Below are 14280 nucleotides of genomic sequence, written 5' to 3' on the forward strand. Positions count from 1 at the left end.
AATCCTTGCCAGGACCTTACCCGGCACACTGAGGAGTGAGATGCCCCTGTAGTTGTTACAGTCGGTACGGTCCCCCTTCTTAAAGAGGGGAACCACCAGGGCATCCTTCCAGTCCTGCGGAACCCGTCCAGTGGTCCAGACTGTTGTTATGATGTCATATAGGGCAGTCTGTGCACAAACGCCACCCTCCCTCAGCATTTCGCTTGGGAGATCATCTCTGCCCGATGCCTTCCCTGGTCTCAGACTCCGGATCGCCCTCAGTACTTCCTCAACAGCTGGCACCTCAGCCAGCCACTCACAGGGGGTGACCTCTTCCAATATTTGAGGCACCGCAGCCTCAGCAGGGTTATCACCACTTTGTGCCATGATGTTTTCCTGGCTGAGAGAATTTCCCTCCCCCAGGACCTCACAGAAATGCTCAGCAAATCTGCAAACCTGTTCCTGGGGGTCGGAGATTGGATCACCGTTTTTTCCTCTAATGATGGTAATAGGTGTGGCGCTGCAGGTTACTTTTTTGATGGAGTTAAATAGTGATTTGTGATCACGGCCCACTGAGGCAGACTCCATCTCCTCAGCAACCCGCGACCACCACCCATCCTTACAGCGCCTTACGGCTCTCCGAACTTCTGAGCGAAGGCTGCGGTAAACCTCCTCATTCTCTGACGTGGGATGCTGTAGGCGATGAGAGTGGGCCTGACGCTTTTTCTCAATTAACCTGAACACCTCCTCTGTCAGCCAGGGTTTCTGGGGAGGTCTGGACCGCGTACCCAAAGCAGCCATTGCAGCTGCATGAGTCACAGTCTTAAACCTCGCCCATTTCCCCTCGACATCAGGTGGAGTGGGGGACGATGCCAACCCCAGCTGCAAGCGATGATGAAATTCTCGCTTGCAACTTTCATCAGCTAACTGAGACCAGGCCACTTTTGGTTGGAATGGGATCCTGGGTGTACACCCACCACCGGAGTGGAAGAAAGGCAGGCGCATCTTACAGATGACTAGTCGATGGTCAGAGGAGAGATCAGCTCCACGGTAGGTCCTGGTGTCAAGGACATGGGTTCGCATCCGCTGGTCCGTCACTATGTAGTCCAGCAGATGTTCTTGCTTGGACCCGGCATGTATCCATGATGTTGTGTGGATGCGCCGATGCCGGAAGAGCGTGTTGGTAATTACAAGCCCATGGGCTGCACAAAAATCTAGCAGCCTCCTACCGTTATTATTGAGCTGATCTGGCCCATGCCTTCCAATCACTCCAGACCAGGTATCAGCATCATGACCAACTCGGGCATTGAAGTCACCCAACAAGATGACTCTGTCCCGAGTGGCCACTTTAGCCAGCACCTGTGACAGGAGGTCATAGAAAGAGTCTGACTCATCGGCTTTGCCTGCATCCCTCCACGGATGTTCGTCTTCGGTGGGGGCATAAGTAACCACGACCACCACTCCTCGCCTCCGGTTGATGGGAAGGCGAGCCCAAAGTATCCTGGGGCTTACAGCTTCCCACACCTCACCGCCACGCTCCCACGCCCCCTTCATTCTTTTGTTCAGAAGAAGAGCCACACCCTGTTGTTTGGCAGTCTCCTGCCCCGAGTAGAGGACTGTCCACCCCTCATGGTGGCAGGAGCCAGAACCGGTCCACCGGACCTCCTGAATGCCACAGAGATCCAGGCGGTACCGGTCCAGCTCCCGACAGAGGAGTGGCAGCCTCTCCTCCGCAGTGAGCGTTCGAACATTCCACGTGGCCATCCGCAATGGTTTTTTGTTGTTTCTGGAGGAGCCCCGAGGGTGAAAATTCAATCTCCTGGCTCTGCCAAATGGGGTTTGGCCAGGAGACGTCATAAAAGCCTGACCCCCCGGGGCCTCCGGCACAAGCTTATTTGTTACAGGTTTATGTTTAATTCGTGGTTTAGTGGTGGTTAATTGAAGGTGGAGGGGTTACCAGCCCCTCACACCCGTCCAGAGCCCCCGTCTAGCCACTGTGGTGGTCACAGACGCCATGAGGGGAGAGGCCAATGGGCATTGGCCCTCCCCCCACAGCACTGCCCACGACAGTGTTGCCCGTCCGGCACCGCGAGGAGGTAGGAGGTTGTTTTGCCGGACTACACATACACACACATACATACACACATGCATACAGACACACAGACATACACATAAACACATACACACATACACATGACCCGGCCTCGCCCGGGACTTGGATCCACCACGCCCGGCCGCCTTTGTCTCCCCAGTGCCGATGTTAATACGCCACACCAGTTACTCGTTTGAGGCTGAGTCGACCTAGGGGAGGTTCAAATAATCTTGACCGGGGGTGGCCATGAGCAGGAATCGAACTCGGTTCGCCGGGTTGGTAGCGCAGCGTAGCGTTAACCACTACACCCACCGCTCCTCACACACGACACACGCACAGATACACACACAGACACACACACACAGACACACACACGCAGACACACACAGACAGACACAGACAGACACACACACACACAGACACACAGACAGCACGCTAAGCACTACACTACCGCTCCCCACACACCACACACGCACACACACAGACACACACACAGACACACACACAGACACACACACACAGACACACACACACAGACACAGGCAGCACGCTAAGCACTACACTACCGTTCCCCCTACACAACACACGCGCGCGCGTCCATAGGTACACATACACGCGCTTGCTGCAGACACACACGACTTTCAGGGTGCATACGGCAGTAAACGACTGAAATAATAAAGCGGCAATGCTGTGTAAGGAACGCCTTAGACCCGCATTATACATTTGTGTAATGCGAGCGTAAACACACAAACACACACAAACACATACACAATACACACACACACATACATGCAGACACACAGACAGACACATAACACACATACATACACACACATACAAACACAGAAACACATACACACACATACATAGACACACACATACATACACACAAACACATCCACAGACGTACATACACACATACATACAGGCACGCAGACATACACATAAACACATACAAAAAAACCCACATACATACACACACACATACATACACACAAACACATGCACACACATACATACACACATGCATACAGACACACAGACATACACATAAACACATACACATGGCCCGGCTTCGCCCGGGACTTGGATCTACCACGCCCGGCCGCCTTTGTCTCCCAAGTGCCGATGTTAATACGCCACACCAGTTACTCGTTTGAGGCTGAGTGGACCTAGGGGAGGGCCAGGTCCGTTTCAAATAATCGTCAGCGGTGGTGGGCGTGAGTTGGAATCGAACTGGGGTTGCTCAAGCAGCTTAATGACTGTTTGTACAAAGAACATATAAAGAATCGATTATAATAACCAGGCAAGAGTCCACATTATAGACTGCCAGTACACGCACTCAGCTTCATAAGCAGGCTAGAGTGTACATGATAGAGTGGCAGTACGCTCACCGAGCTTAATAAGCAGGCTACAGTGTACATGATAGACTGGCAGTACGCTCACCCAGCTTAATGAGTATTTGTACAGTGAACATTAAAGTAATCGATTGTTGGCGCGTTGGGTTTAAAAGTAATATTAATAGCACACATTGTGGTGGGGGTGTAGTGAAAAGTAGGAAAAACTTTGATGAATTTACCTCAGAGTGGCGTGGTGGGTGTCGAGGCCTAGTAGCGTGCAAAGCCTGCGGCCTCGCCTAAAATTGTCGGCTTGGAAAAGGCAGGGTACGGGTGGCGTTCCTTCCCCCCCCCCCCCCCCCCTAGCGCTCCAACAATACTGTGTAATGGCTATTATTTAATTAAATACGGAGCTTATGAAAGTGGCGAAGGCGTGGCTAGCCGTTGGCAGGGGCAACCGCCGTCCAATGAAACTGCAGCCCTTGGCGAAGGCGTCGCTAGCCGTTGCCAGGTCCAATGAAAGCGGCGAAGGCGTGGCTAGCCGTTGCCAGGGGCAACCGCCGTCCAATGAAAGTGCGTATGGGCCAAAGTCCACACACAAACACACAGACAGACAGACATGAACGATTTTATATATATAGATTACGAGGGGACAACGCACACACAACACACACACGAATAAGATTTTCAAAAAGTTATCCTTGCGTTTCAAAAAGGGTTGCCATTTCAAGGTGGTGCGTTCAATATCAACTGATCGTGCAAAGCAGTTGCTGCCGTCGAGTTACATGAATAAGGAATGTTTGAGTCATTCATTTTCGTTAATTGCGTAATCTTGCCCATGAATTTATTGACGTATACTTGCTTTTGCATACTAGAGTGTCATGTGTTTGTTTAGAATTAAAATTGCTTAACACCAAGTCTCGAGTGCTTCTTTCCAAGTCCATGCAAAACTGTCTTATTCCCAAGAACTGTAGCCTGTGAGGAGATATGAAACTGGAGACCTAAAATAACATAACACACACTAAGATAATCGGTAAATGTTTAATCAATGATAATCGTGTTATCCTGATTGATATAACTCTGGATAAACGAAACTAAACTTAATTATCATAACTGCTCACATTAACATAATCGCAAGCATCCGCATAAATTACTACGATTATCTCCGTGATTATCATAATTTATGCATATAATTACACTCATCATAATTTATGCATATTTATACACACATTAACATAATTAATGCGATTTGCACATTTTTCGGAAAATTATTAATTTTTATTATTTTTATCAAAATTTCATAACCGAACACATACAACAATAGAGTAGTGTATAGTGTAGTGTGTAGTATAGTGTATAGTGTAGTGTATAGTAGTTTATAGTGTAGTGTATAGTGTAGTATATAGTGTAGTGTATAGTGTAGTGTATAGTGTAGTGTATAGTAGTGTATAGTGTAGTGTATAGTAGTGTATAGTGTAGTGTGTAGTGTATATAGTAGTGTATAGTGTAGTGTATAGTGTAGTGTACAGTAGTGTATAGTGTAGTGTATAGTAGTGTATAATAGTGTATAGTGTAGTGTATAGTGTAGTGTATAGTGTAGTGTATAGTAGTCTATAGTAGTGTATTGTGTATTGTATAGTGTAGAGTATAGTAGTGTAGTGTATTGTGTCACAGGGTACAAATACGTGGCTAAAGAAAATACACCTGCATAGGGAAAGCGGGTGATTGAAATTTTGAAACACCTGCAGCCAACAAAGTGTCAATCACCACCAGGGACTAGAGGGTGAATGGAGGAAGACCCCAGGGCTCTCCGCTCTTGAACTCCAGCCAGCAGGGAACGAGAGCGGTACCCAGAAACTGGCCACGTTTCCAGCTTGGACACCCGGTGGGGAGCAGGGAAGGGGCAATGGAGCACAAGGAGGCTGCCTCTGACACCTCCCTATGGTAGAAAGGAGCCAGGAGGCGCCGGATCGCTTCCTCTACTCCGACGACGACGGTGTCAGGCCGGCGGTAGGAGCTCGAGTGGCCTGCTGAGGTGCCATCTGTTGTGGAAGTGTAATAAACCTCTTTGAGACGACTTCTGGAATCCGTCTTTTATTCACTTTAGGTTACAGTTACTTCACGCTGCTGATAGGCAGCGTGAGAGGGACAGATAGAGAGAGGCGCACTGCCACGTGGCAACTCGGAGCCCCGCTCCCGCGTGGCCCCCTTCCTCCGTTCGTTCCCGTTCTGACCACGTGTCGTTTCTCTCTACCCCTATTTAATACCCGGGTCACGTGGTACGCTTCCGCCAATCCTCGTTAGCCTGCATCGAATCTTCCAGGCTCCCTCGTCAGCTCCCGGGACCATGCCCCTGACTCATCTCCCCATTGGCTGAGGCCAAAGCCAGCAGAACCAATCTGCATAGCTGTCACCCTTCCATCACGTCAGGGCCATGCCCCCAGGCTTCCCCCCATTGGCTGTAAACCAGGACCGGCAGAGCCAATCACCATGACAAGTTGTGATACGTCAGTGAGCCGGTTATATTCTCATATTACAGAAGTACTGAAGGCGATCCAGAGTCTGAGACCAGGAAAGGCACCGGGCAGAGATGATCTCCCAACCGAAATGCTGAGGGAGGGTGGCGTTTGTGCACAGACTGCCCTACATGACATAACAATAGTCTGGAACACTGGACGGGTTCTGCAGGATTGGAAGGATACCCTGGTGTTCCCCCTCTTTTAGAAGGGGGACCGCACAGACTCTAACAACTACAGGGGCATGTCACTACTTAGTGTGCCGGGAAAGGTCCTGGCACGGATTATTCAACATCGCCTTGCCAGGCACGCGGCTTTCTAGGCAGGAGAGGATTGTGGAGCCCCAATGCCGTTTCAAGAAAGGGCGGTCCTGCACATGCCATATTTTCTATCTGTCTGCTACAGCAGAGGTATAGGGAATTCCAACAAGACCTTGTTGTATATGTTGTGATTATGAAATCTTGATAAAAATAACAAAGATTAATGAAATTGCAAAAAATGCGCAAATCGCATAAATTATGTTAATGTATGTAATTATATGCATAAATTATGATAATCACGGAAATAATCGTAGTAATTTATGCGGATGCTTGCGATTATGTTAATGTATGCATTTATGGTAATTAGGCTTAGCTTCGTTATCCAAAGTTGTATCGATCGGGATAAAACGATTATCTTTGATTAAACATTTACTGATTATCTTAGTGTTATGTTAGGTCTCCAATTTAATATCTCATCGCAGGATACAGTTCTTATGAATAAGACAGTTTTGCATGGACTTGGAAAGAAACACTCGAGATACTTCTGTGTTAACAATTTTATTCTAAACGAACATGTGATACTCTAACATGCAAGGGCAAAAAGCATACGTCCATAGATTCATTGGCGAAATTATGCAATTAACGAAACTGAAGGCTAACACTCTTCTAACAACCGTAATTCCACTTTTCCGCCAGACATCTCATTAGTTCCCCCATGTATCGAGCACAATCGGCGACTGGCCGAGTTTTAAAACAAGCATGCAACGATATTCATGTGACGGGCAATAAAGGCACTTATTTTACCCGGAAGGCGAAGCATATGTCAATCGATTCGTCGGCAAGATTAAATTTGATAACGAAATGTTTGACAATAGTGGGTGGGTGCGTGTGTTCGTGGTTGAGCGTATCTGGCTCTGCCTTAATTAATTCTTCGGCGAGACTCTATGACAAAGAAACAGGTTGGACAAGATATCCTCCCTCTGTGTGTGTCTCCTTGAGGTTGTGAGTGGGGGAGGTGATACGACCCTGGTTCGGAGATTTCCTCTCGCCCGTGCGGGTTGCAGCCGCGACTTTCTCCGCAGGGAGATAATGAACGGCGTCCGCTGGGTGGTGCTTGGCGCAGGCACCCGTACTGTGTGACTCTGACGGCGTGGCCGTTCTCTGTAGCTGACGACACGGCGGCGCTCGTTCGAAAGGCTTTGACTCTCTTTCTCCACTGCGGGATGACGAGTCGGTTCTCGTTGGTGCTGGTTGATCTGTGTGTGCGTATTGAACACACGGCGCATGCGATGGCGCTGTCCTCCTCCTCACGGCCGTTCGATCAGGCTTTCTCCACTGCTTCGTGCTCTCTGCTTTGCTCGCTTGGTCAACGCTTGGCGATCTCCGCCCTTCCTACAGGTTGCTCGCTGGTTGTCGCTCTGGAGATGAACGATGCTTCGTTCGTTGCTGGGTGGACGTTGGGTGTCTTTGTTGGCTCGAGAGTGATAGCTGGAATCTCCGTCAGTTTCACTCGTAGCTCGGCGGCTCAGGGTAGCGATTCTTCTTAGGTGGTGCAGACCTCAGCTTGTCAATGCACGTCGCTACACCGTGAACATCGTCATTTTGGATGACGAGAGAGCTCCTTCGTAGGCAGTGACGAGACGAGGTGGGGGCTGTGCCCCGGTGGTACCCCCGGTGGGATCCCCGGTGAGATGGGGGTCCTGAGCCCCGGTGGCGTCGAGATGAGATGGGGGCCTGAGCCCTGGTGGCGTACGTTGAATGGATTTTGCCTCAGCTTATATCGGGAAAATCCACTCGGTTTTTTTTCGAGTTGTTCAAAGGCCGGTACCATATAACTTTTTTTGTTTGTGTGTGTGGACACATCTGCGTCCGGGTGTGTCGTGTGCGTGTCCGTCCGTGTGTGTCGTGTGTGCGATTTATTGGAGGAATAAGGTTTTTCAAAGACACAGCTGTCCGTAATAATCCTGGAAGGAGGGGTGGGGGTTTCCTCGCGAAACGGCGTTACATATGTAATAAAAGACTCGACCACAGTATCTGGTCTGGTGTCCTTTATTCGGATTCGTCTTCTCTTCCCACACGGCTGTCTCACTCTCAGGCCCTCCGCTCGTCGCCGACGCTGCTGCCGCACCCGTCGTCACCAATAGCCTCTTTGCTGGTCTCCTCGTGTCGCTCCCGTAGCCTCTAGCAGCCTTGCTGCTGTTCCCACTCACGCAGCCCCTCCGGCTGCTGTCGCTCCCGTAGCCCTTTTGCTCTGCAGCCCCAGGCTGCTGTAGCCCCTAGCAGCCTCGCTGCTGTCTCCCACACGCAGCCTCTCCGGCTGCACTCGCTGCTCCCAGCTTTCGCCCTGCATGGCCTCACCCTCGTCCAGTCTCCAACCAACTCTCTTCCATCCCGCTGGCTGGCGCTGTCACCGATCCCCTCAGCAACCAGGCTGAGGGCACGGCGACCACCCAACGCGGTCTCTACTCTCCCCTTACCCGACTGGCCCCGATCTCTTCCTGTCTCAACGCTATACCATCTCCCTCTCACGTGACCCTGACTCCTCCCCACATGACGTCACATCCGCCAAGCCGTTTACGCCCGCATTACACCACCCTCCCCCGTAGAGAAAATTCCAGCCGTCCTCGGCTGAAACAGAACAAAATAATGCGGACGAAGGCATCACAACCAGGAGTCCCCCAGACACAATAGACCTTATAACAACAACAACAAGTAACAAAAGGGGAAGGATCAGGAACCGGAACAGAACAACAAGAATAATAATAACACACAAACACGCAAAAATGGCACACGCGCACAACCCAGAAATGTGGTGTCTCAAAGCGCACTGGGTGTTACACCAGGTAACACCCAGTGCGACGGGAGCTGAAGAATCTGTGACGAGAAGGAGAATCCAATCCCCTGAGGCACAGCACAACAACGCACATCCGCATGTCGTACACGACAGCCACCCGGCCTCAGGGTAGTGGAGATGATGTAAATCCGGCCCGCTTAAAAAAAAAAACCCCAATAATTTCCCAAATTAACCGCGATCGATGCCCCAGTATTTACATTTTAACAACAATATTATTTACACGTGACAACAACAACAAAAAAATGCTGCTCTTACCCACCAGCAGTCCTCCCTTGAGGACCAGCACAGACCTCAGACATACACAGCATGTACCCACAGTCACTCTCAACAAACCAACAAAACCCCTAATCGCACACCCTCGCGTGGAGAGAGCCACGCTCCCCAGCGGTAACGTTTAACTCGCCGTAACCCTCACCGTGGTCGTCAACCCACAGCAACATCCATTTACCATACTCTCGGCTAGTGCCATTTCGGGGATGAGCAGCACTCGGCCATGCTCCTCCCTTACTATCCCATCAGCGATGGACACACACCAGCCTCTTATAGTCTTACGCTTTATAGCCAAAGGAAGATCAATCTCTCGGCAAGGCCAGACCCCATGTACTCCCCCCACGGGGCAATGTTCTCTTATAGAGACAATAACACCCTAACCCAGATCCCGTGAGCCCCCGGCACACCAGGTTCAGTCTGCCACCGCACAACTGAACCATGACTCCCCGAGCCATATGAGCACATGGCCCATTAGTTTGAGACATACCACAGAGGTTTCGCCTCCGGGCTGTCAGGTCAGCCATCGGCCATAGGCCGATGTGACCACAACTCGTGCATCACGCAATCAACAATGGCAGGCATAACAGATGGAATATTTGGCCCACCGAGGTTTTTCCCGCGCATTCAAAATGGCGGCCCCCTTCGCCAGCGCGTTCGCGCAATATCTCGCGCGCACTCAAAATGGCGGCCCTTTCCGCAAAGCGCATCGTCGCCATACCCCGCGTGCGCGCAAAATGGCAGCCCAACGTGCGAACACGTGGCCAGTTTTCTCCATTCGTGCACCCCAGCTTCCCTTAGCTGGGGGTCACAAAATGCATCCCCCGTCTTATTGTAACAACCCCAACAACGATAGACGCACAGCCCCAGCTTGCTGCGCGCAGCAGTCATATCGGGGAATTTTTAACCAATATTTTACCAACCACATTGGTTACACAACCCAACTCGCCAAGCAACTCGTGGCTGCATGCGATCAACCGAATACGCGACGCCACTTGGCGCCAATTTACGGTCCCATTAGCATTAACCTTTGAGACACCCACAACGGCGTCATCACGCACCCTCAAAGCGCGCACTCTCTCTCAAAAAGCGCAATTACCCATAATATACACAAAATCGCGTGTACATAACATCCATACGACCAAATAATAGGGTCCCCCTCGAATTTGTTACCAATTTCCAAACAGGTACGCACAATTAATAACATCCCAACCCCAATAGTCAACCAATGCATCGCACCCCATAACCGTACAGAACGGTGTAACATCACATGCAGTCAGCATATCGCGATCACACGCGCACATTTAAGCACAATAGCAAGCCGATCTGCAGGCAACCAGCACACCATTAATCCAGTCGTAACATTGCAGCAACAACACAAATATTCTCTCTCTTGCAACAACCACATCGCACATAGCACCTCGCAGCACAATACACCAAAACAAAATATATATTTTTCAATTAAGCCCATCGCACAAGGTAACCCACGAGATAATACAGCGCAAGATACCCGACGCTCCCGAGTTAATAATTAACTTCGCCATCAAGATAACAACTCCACGCCGCAGCGCACACACACAATTTGACACTCAGCAAGTACAGCAGACTCTCCGTCCATTCTCAACACACGCACACACTTTAATTGACACCGAGCAACAAGCAGATAGCGCGTTCATCGTTATTACACACACATACACACAGTCCGAACCGCGCTCTGCACAATCGAGTCATGAGAGAAAACCAAAATCGCCCCCCGGCCCTCGAAAGATGGGTGAGGTGTGTGTTAAGGCCGGGTGCGTATCGTTACGACTCGCCCGGGGCTGCAGCAAGAAGAGGACGGCAGGGTGGCAACTTGAGACGCCTCGCAGAACTCGTTCGGCGACTTGACTGCTCCGTTGTCACGCACCCGAGCCAGGACGGGAAGCTCCCGCCCCAGCAGCTGCAGCATCGTCGTCCTCTCCTCGCAGCTCGTCCTCTCGCAGCAGCTCACTGCAGGCTGCTCTCCCCGAGGCACCTCCAGATGGCAGCGCAAAGCTGCGTCACCGCCGCGATGTTGAAATGGCGGCGTCTCCCCGCCGCGGTGAAGACAAGATGGCGGCTTCCCGCCTTTCTTTGCCAGCCGCGCCCAAGATGGCGTCTTCGTGCCGCGTGGCCGATGGCGGCGACAGCGAAGGCAACACGGACTCCTGCGGACCACCAACCTCTCCTTCCGACGCCGCCCTTGGCGTGCCGAGCTCACACAACTGTGCAAGCACGTTCTTAAGAGTTCCAAGTTGGTCCACCATCTGTTGACATGGGGAATCCTCGTCCGTTGATGCTGACGGGCCCGCCACCCCGGCGACATCTTCAACTCCAGTTCCCGTGCTCACTTCAGCAGGGCTCTTTTCCACGACTCCAGCTGCATCCATCGTCGGAGGAAGATGAAGCCGATGCCGGAGACGGAATATTCTTTTTCTTCTCAGTTGTTTAGCCATGCCGTTGCACTTCTGACTCCAATGTAATAAAAGACTCGACCACAGTATCTGGTCTGGTGTCCTTTATTCGGGTTCGTCTTCTCTTCCCACACGGCTGTCTCACTCTCAGGCCCTCCGCTCGTCGCCGACGCTGCTGCCGCACCCGTCGTCACCAATAGCCTCTTTGCTGGTCTCCTCGTGTCGCTCCCGTAGCCTCTAGCAGCCTTGCTGCTGTTCCCACTCACGCAGCCCCTCCGGCTGCTGTCGCTCCCGTAGCCCTTTTGCTCTGCAGCCCCAGGCTGCTGTAGCCCCTAGCAGCCTCGCTGCTGTCTCCCACACGCAGCCTCTCCGGCTGCACTCGCTGCTCCCAGCTTTCGCCCTGCATGGCCTCACCCTCGTCCAGTCTCCAACCAACTCTCTTCCATCCCGCTGGCTGGCGCTGTCACCGATCCCCTCAGCAACCAGGCTGAGGGTACGGCGACCAACCAACGCGGTCTCCACTCTCCCCTTACCCGACTGGCCCCGATCTCTTCCTGTCTCAACGCTATACCATCTCCCTCTCACGTGACCCTGACTCCTCCCCACATGACGTCACATCCGCCAAGCCGTTTACGCCCGCATTACACATATGAGTCATCAAACTAAACCAGACTGACGATTCGCGTTCGCAACGAGGTTGCAAAATCATAATCCACGTTTTGGGTTTTGATTATGAATAATATTTGTCGCGAAAGCCTACGTGTTAAGCGAGTCTTATAATCGCTTCCCTTGCTCTGGGCGCCCATCCTTTGCCTCACACAGCTCCAAGTTGCTCGTCTGGTTTGGAAGTTAACAAGTAAACCCGTAAAAACAAAGTTTTTCACTATAAATCCTTTATATGCGTGGCATCGGGACGGCGAGTCCTCTCGTCCTCTGGCAGCATTAAACAATTGGTAATTAAATATTTTAAAAAATTTCCCTAAACAGTGTAAAATTTTGGAAAAAACATTTTCACGAAAATTAATTGTCACGCACAACGAGTCTGTGTGCAAAATGTCAGCTCGATTGGATCACGGGAAGTGTGTTAAAAAACGACCGAAAGATTTGCACGGTCCTAAGCAAGCAAGCGAACTTAATACAAGTAAACCCGTAAAAACAAAGTTTTTCACTCTAAATCCTTTATATGCATGGCGGCTAGAGGTCTCTCGTCCTCTGGCTTTAGATGGCTGCAATCTATGGGTCAGATGATTGTCTGCCAGTATTAAGCAATTGGTAATTAAATATTTAATTTGTTTTCCCTAAACAGTGTAAAATTTTGGAGAAAAAAATTTCACGAAAATTAATTGTCACACACAACGAGTCTGTGTGGAAAATGTCAGCTCGATTGGATCACGGGAAGTGGGTTAAAAAACGAGCGAAAGATTTGCACGGTCCGAAGCAAGCAAGCAAGCAAGCACGCGAACTTAATATAAAGGATTTAATAAAGGATTTAAATCTATATTCGCCTGTGGAGGACGCGGGGATCGATCCCGCGACCATTTGGCATGGGAAGCGAGGGCGCTACCAACTGCGCTACTCCGCCACGGCCTGTGGAGGGGTTACGCTCTGGGCTCTTACACTGTGATGTTCAGCCAAAGCCATGAATGAGTTCTATTTGAATATATGTAAAAAAAACATTTTTGCCTAAAATGTGTAAAATTTTGGGAATGTTTTTTCACGAACATTAATTGTCTGGCACAACGAGTCTGTGTGGAAAATGTCAGCTCGATTGGATCACGGGAAGTGGGTTAAAAAACGACCGAAAGATTTGCACGGTCGTAAGCAAGCAAGCACGCAAGCAAGCAAACTTAATATAAAGGATTTAAAAATGAGATTAACTTTGCTGCTTAGCATTATTGTGACCCGACTGCAAGTATCCGTGTTTACTGCACTTCCATCGTGGTTTGATTTCTTTATGGGGAGATGTCATGTGCTCGTGTGCGCAAATCTTGCTGTCCGTGCTGTGGGGAGACAAAGACGGCTGTGCTCCATCGTTGGAGCACACTGCGCGTGTGTTTTATTTTTTTTTAGAGGCATCTGTTGATTTCCTTTCTCGAGCCGTTGCCCGCTCGCCATGAACTTTTATGAGGGCCATTTCCCGGCTTTGTGCCTGCTCTGTGGCCTTTTCTCTCAGGAAGACAAAGACGGCTTTGGATATTTTGGGACCATTCCCTGTTACCCCGCAGGGTCATAAATATTTGCTGGTGGGGGTTGAGTACCTCACTCGGTGGCCTATGGCATGGCCACTTGTGGACTAAATCGGCAGGATCGATCACGGAGGCCTTCCTGCAGGGTTACGTTTTTGATAAGGGTGCTTCGGAGCACCTGCTTACTGATCAAGGCAAAAAATGTTCTTCCCGCCTGTTGAAGGAAGTGTGTGATGCATTGGGTACGAAGAAAATTCAGACGTCCCCGTACCACCCGCAAACCGACGGGATGGTTGAGCGTCTTCATAGGACGTTGACGTCTATGTTGTGCCAGCAGGTTAATCCGGCTCAAACAGA

Source organism: Lethenteron reissneri, unplaced genomic scaffold, assembly GCF_015708825.2.
Source record: "Lethenteron reissneri isolate LAM-NWPU_2019-01 unplaced genomic scaffold, ASM1570882v1 scaffold_1640, whole genome shotgun sequence".
Classification (NCBI taxonomy): domain Eukaryota; kingdom Metazoa; phylum Chordata; class Hyperoartia; order Petromyzontiformes; family Petromyzontidae; genus Lethenteron; species Lethenteron reissneri.